Raw genomic sequence first — 15,201 nt, 5'->3', positions numbered from 1 at the left:
CTATCGAGTTTTTACCGAATATGAATAACTTGCTTCGTGTCCACATAGAATTAAGAAATAAAGGGTAATGCATTATCCTTTACACCAAAATAATGTGTCCGAGCAGTAAAACGTAAATAATGGGTGAGGCGCAACCGAACCCATTATTTAAACGTTTTTACTGCTCGGACACATTATTTTGCGTGTAAAGGATAATGCCGATGTAAAGAGAAAATATCATTTTTTTGACACAAATGTTTTAAGTTGTTTACTTCAAGGTGGAGCGCGTACGCGTAACTGACGCGTGTATCGCGGAAATATTGCACGCGTAACCAAGCGTAATGCTGTGCGTAGAATGTGTTAAGGCGCTTGACCCATTATTGCAGAATAGTGGCCTCTCACGTGACGTGTTTTAACAAATCACAGTGCGCGATTTTGAATAATGGGTCGTAAGTGTAATATAATTCAGTTTAAAGGTTTACTTCTGTTCCAGATCAAATGTTCCCCGTCAAACACCAAATCAATCACGGTGAGTATAATGAATGTTTGAGCACATTAAATATACAGGGGAAAGAAGAATCACCCATCGCACACTGGCAATATTAAACACGAAATTACAATGGAAACATAAGGCAGATAAACCAGCGAAAAACCCCTACCTGTACTGGGATTTTAACCCCAGACCTCTCGCTTACGTTGATTTAAAAGCATTAAATCAATGTGTGGAGGCTAACACCTCATGCTATTTAGTTTTTTTATCTATCATATTCAAGGTAAATCAGTGTTAAATTAGAATCGTATGGAATTTGGTTCATTTGTTTGAGAATTCAATGTTTTGTATTATTCGTGTTAAAAGCTACAATTTAATTACTTACAAAATGTCTGGTTTCAATTCTTGAAAGCACCAGTGTCAAAATGTGTGAGGTGATCAGGAAAAAGCGCTCGATGTAGTGAAGACTTCATGTAATCCATCAAAAAAGTAAAAACGCTCTATTTGCTTCTTAAACTGACATCATTACACTTTCTTGATTTCATTAACGGATTGTTCATATTGATTGCAAAACTTGTAATTACTACAATTTTACCTGGGAAGCAGGCAGCATTCAAACCACGTACCTCCCATGTCAAAACGCTTCAAAACGATTGTGTTATTTTCCATTGTTAAGAGATACTGTAGTTTGAGGGGAATTTACGTTTGAGAAAAACCGCGTCGACAATTTGCTTAACTAAAACTATTCAACTACTATAAATGGCGACTAACACGGGCCATGAAACATGTCCTTATTGTTCATTTAAGTTCAATATGATTTTACATATTTCTAATATCACCCAAAAGTACGTTTCCATACTACGGTGATAGAATTATGTAATTACTTTTGTTTGAAACTGTATGCGTGATTGTGCAATACCCTTTCTATTATCCAAATGTTTCAATTAAGTGGCATTGTAAGGGTGTACCCGTTCTTGACTCTGATAGGAAGCTTACAAGGAATTCACACAAATAACTTGAAAATAATCCAAAATCCAAATATTAGCAAATATTTTCAAAATTAATTTGAATATTGTAAATACTAAATATTTATACAAGATGTTAATCCGCCTAATAGACCAGGTTAAAAATACAGAAGATACCAATTTTGGAGAAGGAGAAATCCTCGTGTTGTTTACAAAAAAAAATCCCGATATATATTTAAACAGCGAAGAAGAAAAAGAGGTGGTGAACAAAAAAGTAGAAGATGAAAGTGAAATTAGTAAGTATTTGAAGAAGAAAATTAACACGATATTGTCGAGGAGTAAAAAATTGAGAAAGAAAATGCACGGAGTATAATGCAGCCCAATTACATATGATCAAGCACAGCTCCAGTGACCACTGACCAAAATAACAAAGGAAAATGAAGTTGTGGTTCGTGTTCTTCTCTTCTGTACCATTGTTAACAGGTTTTGAATGTATTGCGTAAAGAACAAGAAAAGAATAAATAAAAACAAAATCTAGATCGTGAATCGTTTTATTATGATATCCATATCATACTGTCAGTCAAGTGATTAAAGGAATACATTTTGACCATCACACTCTAAATAATGGAGAACATGTAAGTAATACATAATCATATGTGACGTGTCATGTCAAAAGAAGACACTTTTGGGCAGGTTATGAATTTTGAGTTTTTTACATATCTTAAATAAAGAGATATTTTGCTCCACAACGCCGTTTTCCCCAACGTAATCGGACATTCCTAAGCGAAGATATTGAGTTCGAAAGTTCTGGTATTATAAAATTGGAAATTGAGATATCGGCCTTTAAAAATATTATTGACAATGTTGAGAGTAGGAATTAACTTGAAAAATGTCTTAAAAACTACAAGATGCCAGTTATATTCCGGTCTGAAACTATCAGACAATATTTTTAGCATTAATAACATCACAAATTCGCAACAAACCTAAATTGTGAAAAAATCACCCACCGGCAGATTTTTGGCTATTTCTCCATTTATGATCCTGCCCAAAAGTGTCTCCTTTTGACATGACACGTCACATATCATGATGACATGATTCATTTTCAAATGTTTTTCTATTTATTGCCATTTTCTTTTTACAATAAGAACATGAATATAAGCAATAATATAAATCTAAAGACAATTTTAGACCATTTATCGAAGTAATGACTAAAATAAATTCGAACATATTTTACCTTTGATAATTCACACTGGATCTCAAGTATGACGCTAAATACAATTTATAACTAACTCAGATAAATTGATTTCATTTCATGCTATTTCATCAAAATCTATCATTTGTAAATTTACAACATTTGATTCTATTTTGTTAAGACTAACCGGATCAATATTATTTCATCTGTTTATAGTTTACTTCAGATGTTAGTTTTAGCTATGCTATAAAGAAATCACTTCTTCAACTAACATGCCTTGAAGGAACGACATCGTAAAAGCACATCGCATTACAAATTTTACAAATTAAAAAAAAAAATCTTTCGAGTTCGATTCTATTCCGTAAGTAAATTATAATATACTGGCAACTGTTAAAAAAACCAAGTCTGAAAAGATGGAATAACATTATTTTTATTTGCATATTTGGCTGTATCGAATTGTATTCAGATAATCAAATTCCAAGATTGATTTTTTAAAAATAACTACAAAATGTGAAACATTAGCAACGTCTAGAAAAAAAATTCCTTGTTTTAATTAAGAACCTGCTCTTGTTTCCTTATTCATCAATTCATTATATTGCAACTTATACAATTATCTCTATTGATTTTAACATGAACTACAATTGACACACACTTACTTTGTCTTTCTTTCCATTAATTTGTGATGCATGTAAGCATAATTTTAAATTAACTTGCATAAAATGAAACCAACTTATACGCTTGTAGCAGCTATCGTGGTCTACGTTGATGCAAACAATTAATAATAGCAAGTTAAAATCTGATTGATCTATCTCGCTTGCTTATGCTCGTATTCCTTGAAAGAGACATTAACCATCACATTCGGCTTTATCGCCAAACTTTTGGGAAAACTATATACTTGACTTGAATAAAACCAACATACCCAAATGTTTTCTTTTGCTGATATTAGACTATGTAAAATGTGTTTTATTATATAGAATTATACTTGTACTAGGAACAATGATGGCAGATGCGTCTGGTATCCGCGACCTACCAGACGAAAGGCTCAAGCATGGACAACTTTTTGAAAACTAAGCCTTTGGAGAAGTCCATTATTACCCAACGATACAAAAGTCTGAATGTTCCACACGTGTGACATTCATCGAACTTGATACTTTGCCAAATTTTAACCTGCTCAAATTGTTTCAAAACCGTACAAATGTAGTCATAAGGATTCGAAATGCGAAATTGTCGTTGCTTGTATTGTGACTAGCTGATGACGTCATCTTTACCTTGATTTCCCAAACGTTTCATCACTTATATGAGCTATCGTAATTAATTGTCAAAAGTCATGAACTCTCTTCCGGTATGGTAACCGTTTTAATTTTATTTACTGTAATGCATTGATTGAATTGATCTAGTTTGTTACGTGTGTCATACTTAAGTTGTGGTGATACCTGTGAACTTAGTAAACTAGCGTCTTCAGATTGAATATCAAGATAATTTAGTTATAGGTCAGACTTATTTCACATTTGATACATTGATTAACGGAATGGTCGTTGCTCATTTTATTTCACCTTAAAATTTCGATTACCGCCATTAGCAAGTGTTGAAGATGAAAAAAATATAATATCACAGTATTTTAGCAATGTTCTCCTCTGCATCAAACGATCGGCGAATGTCAATTTATTCAGTACAACTAAAGTTCCAAATAAAGTGTCGAAAACTCGCCGTGAAGATCCAACACTTTACATAGGATCTGACTTATAACTTTTACCTGGTGTGCCGACGTAGCAAATTTGTCTACTACTGATTTATTCAGACATTTCTTAAATGTGTTTTTAAAAGATAACCCAAAGCTTTCATTATTTTGGTCAACTAACAAATGAAACAAAATACATAAACAAATTTAAAATAAAGTGAACTGACACATGGTAAAATACAATTGCGAAAATATCTTGACAATACCCAGTAAGAGTATGTACACTACTGCTATGCAAGGCACGAGGTATCTCCTTTAGCTTCTTTGCGACGCACTGACCGAAGTCCAAGCAGAGCTGTATTTAGTTTTGAAATCACCTGCCCGTAGCATTGTAGTCTTTATGGAATGTTAGCGCTTATAGTGCATGTCATCCAATTACGTATTATCTACGACAGGTGTTAGATCTGACAGCAAGTTAATGCGAGTAAACATATATGAACAGTGATTCATATTATGTCAATTTTAAGCTGATACAAGGTTAACTAGGCGTAAAGGCTCGGCGTAAAGGCTCTGCTTTTTAAGAGCATTTGAGCTTCTGAAACCGTCAATAGTTCTATTGGAATTTTTGATTATTATTATAAAACAAATAAGTACTAGCTAAATACCACTAATTCTTTTTTACTTTGAATGGAAAAATGTGTAATCTCAAGCACGGGTTTCTCACAGTGAAAAGACATCATTTTCGTATAATAGTAGAAGTTTCAATCCACAAGTGATCAACATTTCAATAAAGTATATATGATGACCTGAGGCTTTATTGTTACATAAACTTATAGTGTACCCTCACTTTTTGGGAACTGAGAAGAATACGTCTGCAAGTTGGGCAAATCAATATCCAGATGATGGATTTTCATTACATATATAATAATGATAGAAAACATGTTATTTCTGCATGTAACTCTGATATGTGCGCTATTTTGACTATATATCTTGCTATTTTTTTCAGTAATTTTAATCACCCTTTTTAGATGCCATGCAAGAAATAGTCCCTGTTTGTTTAATTTATTTTCAACCATTGCACAGTTCTAATTATGATATATAACCCTTACATATAATTTTGCGTGTTAATACAACTATATATTTTATCAGCTAAAATCAGCGTTGAGTTACTGTGATAAGATAAACTCTATTATGGAATCGGACAATATAATCTGCTTTATGTCCACATGCATTTCAATATGAAGGTTTACTTCTGTTCGAAGATCAGATGCTCCCAAGCAAACACCCAATCAATCACGGGGAGTAAAACGGATCTTTGAGCACATTAAAAGCACTACATCAACGTGTGGAGGCCAACACTACATGATATTAACGTTTATTTATCAATCATGTTCAAAGTAAATCCACAATGAATTACAATTCTTTAGTATGAGAATGTATGACAGGCCCTATAGAATAAGATCATTTGCATTATTCGTTTAAAAAATAAAATTACATTACTTCTATATGATTTTATATTATATCGTTAGAGAGAGGAATCAAGAACTTTGTGCAAATTGAGTTTTTGTATGCTTATGATTATGTTTTAGGTTATCTTTTTATTTCCAACAAAAATTAATGGTAACTCTTACACCCCGACGTAGTTATTGAAATTTAGATTTGGACGAATCGCGCCTAAGTGCGATAAATGAATTTGGCAAAGAGACGAATCGTATTCTTAGCTGTAGAAATCAGGGTGATCAATAGTATTGTATAGCTGGAAACCCCGAATTTTCTATATTAAATGTCCTATACTGATATATGTGATACCAAAGTATAGCTGAAGATATCTTCTATCCAGTGATACCAAATTAGGTACAAACATTCCCCACATGATATCGCTATGGCTTAATAATGTGAGTGCGCCCCCGTGAATTCGAAAAGGGGAAGCCTAGAAAATCATATGCAGAATATAGTCCAACATTGTTATTTCTGCTTTAAAGTCCTCGAGTTTTTGTTAAATAGTACTTGGGTGACTATTTAAAACGTATATACCAAGTTAAGTCTACATAACCTTAGGACAACAAGTAATTTCTACACAAAAGCCCCAAATCAAGAATGCGTGCTATGGTTTACACGTAGTTGAATGCGTATTCGACCCCGAATACGACTCTCTACGCAGCGGTAGACAGTTGGATACTCCATAAAGCCGAATAGCTGTTAAAACACATTTGAGGGATATATCGATTGTTTCAGAATATGCAAATATTGCAAATAATTCGTGTAAACTCACTTCTATAATATACATTTTAAATAAGTGCTCACGAATGTTCTAAATTTTTAGAAGGACGAATGGAATGGTACCAAGAATTTCAAACGCCGTTTTCGCAGAACAGCAATTTTGCGTATTCGGCACTCTGCCGTGTTCATAACGATATATAAGATCACCATAAAGTACTTCTGCAATTTCCATACGCCGGTGATAGAAACTTTATTAACTATTTTCGTAACAAAAACGTGATTGTGCATTACTTTCTCTATTACCCATGCATTTCAATTAAGTGACTGCTTTCAAGGAATCCACATAACTAACTTGAGAACAATGTAAATCCGACCACAGGCAATTTAATAAAGCTAAAAGGTGTGATATTAATGTTTGGGTTTGCTACTTTACAGTGCCTCGTATTTCATTATGTTTAAGATAATAGGAAACACAAAAGGAATAACAAATAATAGAAGAAAACAAAGAATTGAAAGGTAGAGAAAAAGGAAAATGCATTGCATATGAAGTTAAAAGAACAAGTAATGAAAACAAAGAAAAAACAAAACAAATCAAAAAAATAAATAAAATAAAAGCAGAGAAATAAGTCGTGGATTTATATAGCGTAATTACAGTTTGATCATGTAAAAAGCCATTGACCATAGGCCATAAAAAAAAAAAGAAAATAAAATGAAATAAACGAAGCTGCTGTTCGTGTCCTTGTTCTTATCACTGTTTACAGGTTTTAACTGTATGACGTCATGTACGTGAAGAAGATTATATATGCTGGCAAAGTGATGTAATAGTCGGATTAACTACCATAGAAATAGGTGAAACAATTTTAATTCATCGCGCTGCTCTACAAGCAGGTTGCACTAATATTGCCAGTGTATGTCTGCAATTATAGATTGAACCGCTCTTTTCAAAGATACTTATCTTACAGGTGCGAGTGATTAGCATGATATGGTTCAATGCCTCGTGAACGTACCAGTGCAGTGCGGTATATTAAAACAAATTGTTTTCAACTACTCCTATGGTAGTTAATCCGATTAATACATCACTTCGCCAGCGTATAACATTATACATAATATATAACAATAACTCACTGACCACTAACCGGAAAATACAAAAAATGGTGAAGAAAGCTGTCGTTCGTTTGGCCTTGTCCGTAAAAAGTGCTTGTTATTGTTTACCGTGACAAGGTTTGAATTGTTTTTCAAAATGATGACATCCAGGGCAAGGATGTCGTAAGGTATCTCGTATGTTTGCCACAAAGAAGACTAAGTTGAAGTGTGGTGGGAGGAGGAGGATAAAGAGGAATAGAGTAATGGTGGCAGTGGGAGGAGGAAGAGGTTAGAGAGGAGTAGAAAAGGATAGATTTGGTGTTCCCTGTTTGTTCTTCTTCGTTTCTATTGCTACTTGTCGGCTTAAATGGTGAATTAGGGTATGCTGGCAATGAAAGTTTTTATCACTGTCTTGCCATAATTCGCAAAAATGGGCAAAAAGTAAGAGTATTGTGGTGCGGAAGAGAAAGACATGACTTTGTTTTTCTTTCTATGTTCTTGATTTTGTTGTTACGTATAATCAAATTAGTTCTGTGATTACCAAACGTTAAAATAAGAAGAAGCAGAAAGAGGAAAATATGGGTAGGAAGGGAATGAATCTAAAAACTTAACAAAAAGTAACATAGCCGTTACAGTAAATGTCTAGAGCTTCAGAACTATTAACCTGCAGTAAATGTGAATCCAGCACGAAGATAATGACGGATGTTACATGTCATAATGCGTCTGTTTAAGGGGGTACTACACCCATATGGTAAATTTGTGACTATGTTTGCATTTTTCTCACAAAATAATTATACACTGGTAAAAAAGTTATGTATATTATTGGGGCAAGATATCCAATTACTACACTGAAATGTCAGTGACCCAAGACAAGCGGTTCAGTATATGTGATAGGAAACGAGGTACATCCTAGCGGTACCTTATTTCTGATCATAAATAACAAACCGCTTGTCTTGGGTCACTTAAATTCCAGTGTAGTAATTGGATTCCTTGCCCCTATAATATACATAACTTTTTGTTTTTGAGAAAAATGAAAAAAAATAGACACAAATTTATCGAGGGGTGTAGTACCCCCTTAATAACCATAATAGATCGCTGTAAGTCCAGCGTTTTTGTTCGTTTTTTCTTTCTTTAAAAAATACTGATGTGTTTTTAAAATGGAACGAAATTGGCCACGAACATAAAGCACCTTTCATTCTATGTTAAAACATTGTGAATACGATTAATAAACATCTCAAAAAAGTAACTAACCCCCTTAAATAATTGTCATTATTCAAAAAGGGGCTATTGTATTACAAATCTGTAAAATGCGTTGGAAGCAGAATTTATTTATGCGTGTTTTGATACGATAGCCCAGAAAACAATAAGACACCGGTCAATTTTATGTAGTGAGGTCCAGATTTGAAAGTTGCACTTACATATTAATTTTTACAATACAAAAACACTCAGCTATCGATACACAGATTTTCTTCCATTACACTGAATACAAAATCAATACAATTCACTGCAACTTTGAAATCTTGAGTTACATTGATTTAATGTACGCTGTGACGTCAATATTTAGTCAATTGCTGCAAATGAGGTGTCAAAATGAGCAGAAATAAATTCTGCTTCCATCGCATTTTACGGATTTGTAATACAATTACCTATTTTTGAATAATGGTCATTATTTAAGGGGGTTTAGTTCTGAAGCTAAAGACGCACGTTTTGTTACTTTTTGTGAAGACTTTATTTTGAACAATATATATTTTGAGAAGTCTTTATTTGAACAATAGCTTGTGCGCAAATAATTATGTGAGTGTCTGCATGACATCCTCGTACACACATTTGTAGAAAATGCGTCTGTTACAAATCAAATCTAGTGGAAATATCAAACTAAATAAATATATGTACTTTCATAACAATTTCGCCACAGTACTTCAATCTACATGTCTTACACACAAGCTATCTGTAATGAAATGTCTTACTTTGTTAGTTAATTCGTAGTGCACAATTAATTTTTGAAGAAAAGTGTCCAGCTACAATTGTTTGTGCAGATTATTTAAGGGATCCAAAATGAGCGTTTATTGCGTTTCGACAGTGTATTTTGTGGGACATGAGAGCACCTCAGACCTATCGAATTGCATTCTGAATACGAAGCATGTCTTTCTGATATCAAATAATTTTCATTTTTAAAAATCACAATATAATACAAATTTTATGACAAATTATAAAAATTTGATATTTTTCAAATTTTTGATATATAACAGTCCTCGAAGTAAATTATATAAATCTAATGATATATTCTTAAAGTGTATGTAGCAGGAGGAAAAGCCGACGGTCAATTGAAAATTTTGACCTTTCATATTGAAGATATGGAATTTTTTCCCAAAAAGACCTAATTTTTTTTGGTGTTTTGGGAAAAAAAATCCATATCTTCAATACGAAAGGTCAAAATTTTCAATTGATCGTCGGCTTTTCATCCCACCTACATACACTTTAAGTATAAATCATCAGATTTATAAAGTTTACTTCAAGTACTGTTAAATATCAAAATATCAATTTTAATGATTTGCCATAAAATGTGTATTAAATTGCGAATTTCAAAAATCAAAATTATTTGATATCAGAATGACATTCTTCATATTCAGAATGCAATTCGATATGTCTGATGTGCTCTAATGTCCCAAAATAAATACTGTCCAAACGTTCATACCCCAGCCCTTAACAAACCTTCATACATTCCTAGATAGTGAGAACCAATCAGAGCAAACGTCAGTAAATTACTAGCCGTGCATAGATATTGTATAATTACATGGGCGGCACTCCACGTAGTTCGCGTAGTGTTTTAGGACGCGTTATTTTTTCTTGCAGGTTGATGCTTGGGCTCGTAAATTAGACGCATCAACATCTCAGTACGCGTGCATAAGTTTGTACAATTTCCCTCTCAACAAGTGATACGCATTTATTAACCTAAAATTGGACAATGAGAATGTCTCATGTCCATGCACTTCTTACACTTCATACGAAATTCATATCTGATGACATGTAATTTAAAGTGGAGATGGTATTAATATATATGAAGTTACAACACTTGAGACTATATCCTTAAAGGTGTTGGAATTGAGTAAAATTAGTTTTTTGGTGTTTGAAAAAATATTGTTTCATTTATCAGGATCAATATATTACAGTTTGAGATGGAATTGATCTGCAATGACTCTAGTATAGGGAAAATGTTTCGATATTTTTTACAAAATCGAGAAGATTTTATGATTTTCAGTTGAATGTCATCTAATCAATTTGTGATTTAATACTTACTTTTACTATGAGCAAAAAGAACATTGATATCCGAGCTCTAAAGCAGAGCTTTCAATGCATGTGCTAATTATTTTACATTCAAGTCAATTAATAATCGTTATACTTTCTTCACTATGGAGATACTGCGCACAGGTGTCGCTTCTACGTAACGGACGCTCGTTATTCATTATTACCCGTGTGTTTAACAATTAACACAAAATAATCGAACGGTTTCACGCTTAATTTCGTTCTATAACCATGATGATGCTCGCAAATATAAAGTCCAAACTGACGGATCATTATTATTTGTTTAATAAATTCAATACATCAAGTGGAAGTGTCTTGTTCATGAAAGGACATACATCGGGTGAAATTTAGAAAGGAAGGAACACGGCAACCTGGATAATGTATATTATAAACGTTAAATGATGCTGACTCAATTACTACTGTTTACTAATAATAATGATTTGCTATCTTGGCAACAAATGTGCTCAACGAAATAATCATGATACTCAAATTCTAGTAAGTCAGTGAATTTTTCACTATCTGTCATTTGGGACAGCCCGTATTTTGACCCCTTAATTTCCCTCATTTTTCAAACCCTGTCCTCTAATTGCTATCGTTTTTGGAGCAATTTTGTGTCTTTGTAACCCTGGCTTTGAAAATTGTACACACAAACATTCAAATTTGCAAAATGCCCATCTTATATAACTAGACCATTTTAAGGTTCACATATTAGGATCCCAAACATTTTTCATGAGCAAAGGGGAGGGGTAAATATTGCTTGGTAGGTTGAAAGAGGGGATCAGCAATTAAGGGATGCAAGCCATTTTTGGCATGCAGTTTGGAAATTTTACTCCTCAACATTATTGCACAGCTTTAATTGACTGAAATGACGGATATGAAACAATAAGTAACAAGTCATTTGAAAACCTCAATGTTACAATGCATAACTCCCCTTTAACTCAGTGTCCATAGCCTATAAGTGTATTAAAAATCCTTCACACATGCAGTTGAATGTATCTTACTTCCCAGACACACCCAGTGGGAGCGCGCCACTAATGTCAATATATTCCTACTTTCTGACACGGGAGTTTTACCTTTTTCTTCCATTATATTTATTTATATATTCACTCATTTTATTAAGGTATTATTATTTATTTAATAATTTCTTTTTTTTTCCTTTCTTTATTTATTAGAATGTTCCCAATGCCAAAATTTGTAAATTTTGACATTGAGAATATTGTGTAAATTCTGGAATTTTTTAAATCCTATTTTTGGCAGTGCGACTATTGTTTCAATTCCAGAATTTAAAGCTCACAATTCATTATTCTGTAGTTACTTATAATTGGTAACTTTTAAGAGTGAAATTATTTTCACAGTTCCGGAACTTTGACTGAACTGCTTAAAGAAGACGCACAAAATGCACCAATAAAAGACAAAGTAATAATAATAATGATGATGATGATAATAATAATAATAATAATAATAATAATAATAATAATAATAATAATAATAATAATAATAATAATAATAATAATAATAATAATAACACTAATAATAATAATAATAATAATAATAATAATAATATAATAATAATAATAATAATAATAATAATAATAATAATAATAATAATAATAATAATAATAATAATAATAACCACCACTACTACTACTACAATTACTACTACTACTACTACTACTACTACTACTACTACTACTACTACTACTACTACTACTACTACTACTACTACTACTACTACTACTACTACTACTGCTACTACTACTACTACTAATACTAATACTACTACTGCTACTACTACTACTACTACCACTATGATTTTTTGAACACTCAATGATCACCAAAAACTGGATTTCAAGTTAATTTTTCTCCCACATCTGCATCACCGATTTATTATTCTTTTGTTTTTACTGTTTAGAAACAACGTTGTTAGGAGGGAGTGAAGATAATTATGATCACTGGAGTCTTATAAAAGGCATTGAATGAGGTTGTTGCCTATATTTATGTATGATGTACGGCTTAACTTTAACGTATATTTTCTATCGTCGTTTTTGGAAGTAAAGACGTATACACATAGAAAAACCTTCCAATCAGATTAAGTAAATACAAGTTCATATTGTTGCTTCGGAGATCGTCAATAGGTAAAGTCACCGAAATGTATTGTATTGCCACTTAACGTGGCTAAGAGGTTATCCCTGACTTCCAAACAGGCGCAAGGTGGTAACAATCTATATTTTTTACTGTGTATTTTAGTGGCCGGAATTTTGCAACGAGTATTTTCTTTGTTTTGTTTATTTAATATTTTTTGGAAAGTTGCAAACTGTATATATAATCGTCAATTAGTTTTGCGTTGTAGTCTTGTTTGACATTGAGTACTATACTATTTATTCCGTTATCTGTTTGTGGTCATTTCTGTCAATCATAATCAGATTCAAAGTAAGTTGTGACAGTTAATATAAAAAGGACATCAATTGCATCGATATTGTTCTTGAAATACTATTGCTTATATGTTACGTGGTACATTTGTAGGTGGTAAACAATTATCGGCTGACTAGGTTTGCAAAATGGCAACGAAAAAAGTATAAGGAAAATATTTGGTTTCAAACCACATAATATTATTACAAAGTAACATTTTAGTTGTAATATGTTCTGCTTTCTTTTACCAAAACATGACTTTTGCCAATACTTCAACGTGTCCACTGTTTACATCGTATATTCAGAATGATGTGCAAACAAAATTTCTACCGACACCTTCTGTAATCAGTTCCTGTTCATTGTGCTATTTTTACAAAACTTGTTTTAGGCAATTTTTTTTTTTTACAATGGGTTCAAATAAATATCCAGGCAGTTCAAAAATCATTATTAATCAAATTTACACACATTCGCTTTGTCTTAAGTCGCGCTTAACTGATTGAGAACGGCACATGTTATCGACAGGTTTCTCCAAATTTCCAATATAATGTTTTTTAATAGCATACGGAGCGCATCTAGTATGTTACTTTAGATACAATGTTTTTTTTTCCATCTGAAGTAAAGATTGTTATGCACGTGGGTGTAAAACCTAAGTTTAGCCATCGTCATAAACGTTCAGTACATCCAAAGGTCCCTTAATGACCCGTATAAACATATACTTATTTAAAGTCGAAAATGAATTCTAATCGCATCCTGCCAAAGTTAACTTACTTTTAGCAAACTTAATTTACATTAAAAAATATGCAACCATTAACTGATCAAAACTATACAAACCGAACATAAGAACAACATTTTTAAATAAATAAAACAACAAAAGATAATTATGAATACACCTTACCTTGCTCCAATAAGTTTTGCGGTTGGAGGGGCTAACTTAAATTCGCATATAATATATTTGGTCCATAGAAGATCGCGCAGTGCAGCAATATTACTACGACCGTCTTTCAAAGTCTATGATTAGAGTGGAAGTGCTACTGCCACGGTGTCCAACATTCACTTTAAATCACGTGGTTTGCGCTTCCCTTAATAAAGCGACGTCATTCTACTTAGTGATATCCGTCGCGTCATTGACGTTTTACACAAAATCAGAATTCGATTGTAGTCACATCATCTGCTGGTATAAAATCCATATTATATTTGTTTAAATGATTTGCGGCTGTCGGTGATAAATGGTATCAATGATGAATGAATTATTTAAATTCAAAAATAGACAGATATCGTTCAATGCAGATTACCTACTTTATGAAATACATTGTTGATTATGGAAAGATATGTTAGTGTAGTGGTCTTCACACCGCTTCTTCTTACCACTGTGGATTTTAATTCCCCGCGTTGTACATGTGAGTTTGGTTTCCGATCTATGCTTGACCTCGAAGAATTTTCTCCGGCTGGTCCGGTTTTCTTCTAAAATCGGAAGTCTTCCCATATCCCAGTCACGTCTTATTTGGTGGGAGTATGACTTTAAGTTAGTAGCCTTTGAGCACTAATGGTATTTGCCTGAATTAACCAGTGGCGTAGATTTCTTTTTGACATGGGGGATGGGGTTGGAAAAAAATTCTTGAAGTATAGGGAATCCAGCACCTTTTGGCGAGAGATTTTAGTTTACGGTACAAATGCGCGCGCGAAAAAAATTGCCATTGTGAAGCTAAAATGACGAAATATGGTGCAAAAGTAGAATAAATTCGGGCCAACCGCGGAAAAAATTGCACTTTTGGGGGCAAAAAAGGCCAAATATGAGGTTGATTTCACCAGGAATCCACATGACAGGCGTAAACAAGGGGGGATGATTGTATGGACCATCCCCCTGGTAAAAAAGTGATCCCCC

At 33.0% G+C, this 15,201-nt stretch overlaps 1 protein-coding gene across 1 annotated transcript in view; it reads right to left on the bottom strand.

The window, feature by feature from the left end:
* The window catches only part of LOC140141952 (uncharacterized), a 121,512-nt gene extending 107,140 nt beyond the window's left edge, over positions 1 to 14,372 (bottom strand). The window contains exon 1 of the mRNA XM_072163846.1: positions 14,215 to 14,372. The gene's annotated coding sequence lies outside the window, so the exon portion shown is untranslated. The remainder of the gene's footprint in view (positions 1 to 14,214) is intronic.
* Between the last annotated feature and the right edge of the window lie 829 nt (positions 14,373 to 15,201).

The sequence above is a fragment of the Amphiura filiformis genome, chromosome 20 (genome assembly GCF_039555335.1).
Source record: "Amphiura filiformis chromosome 20, Afil_fr2py, whole genome shotgun sequence".
Lineage (NCBI taxonomy): Eukaryota > Metazoa > Echinodermata > Ophiuroidea > Amphilepidida > Amphiuridae > Amphiura > Amphiura filiformis.
The sequence above is the reverse complement of the archived record's forward strand: the minus strand, read 5'-3'. Positions and strand labels throughout refer to the sequence as shown.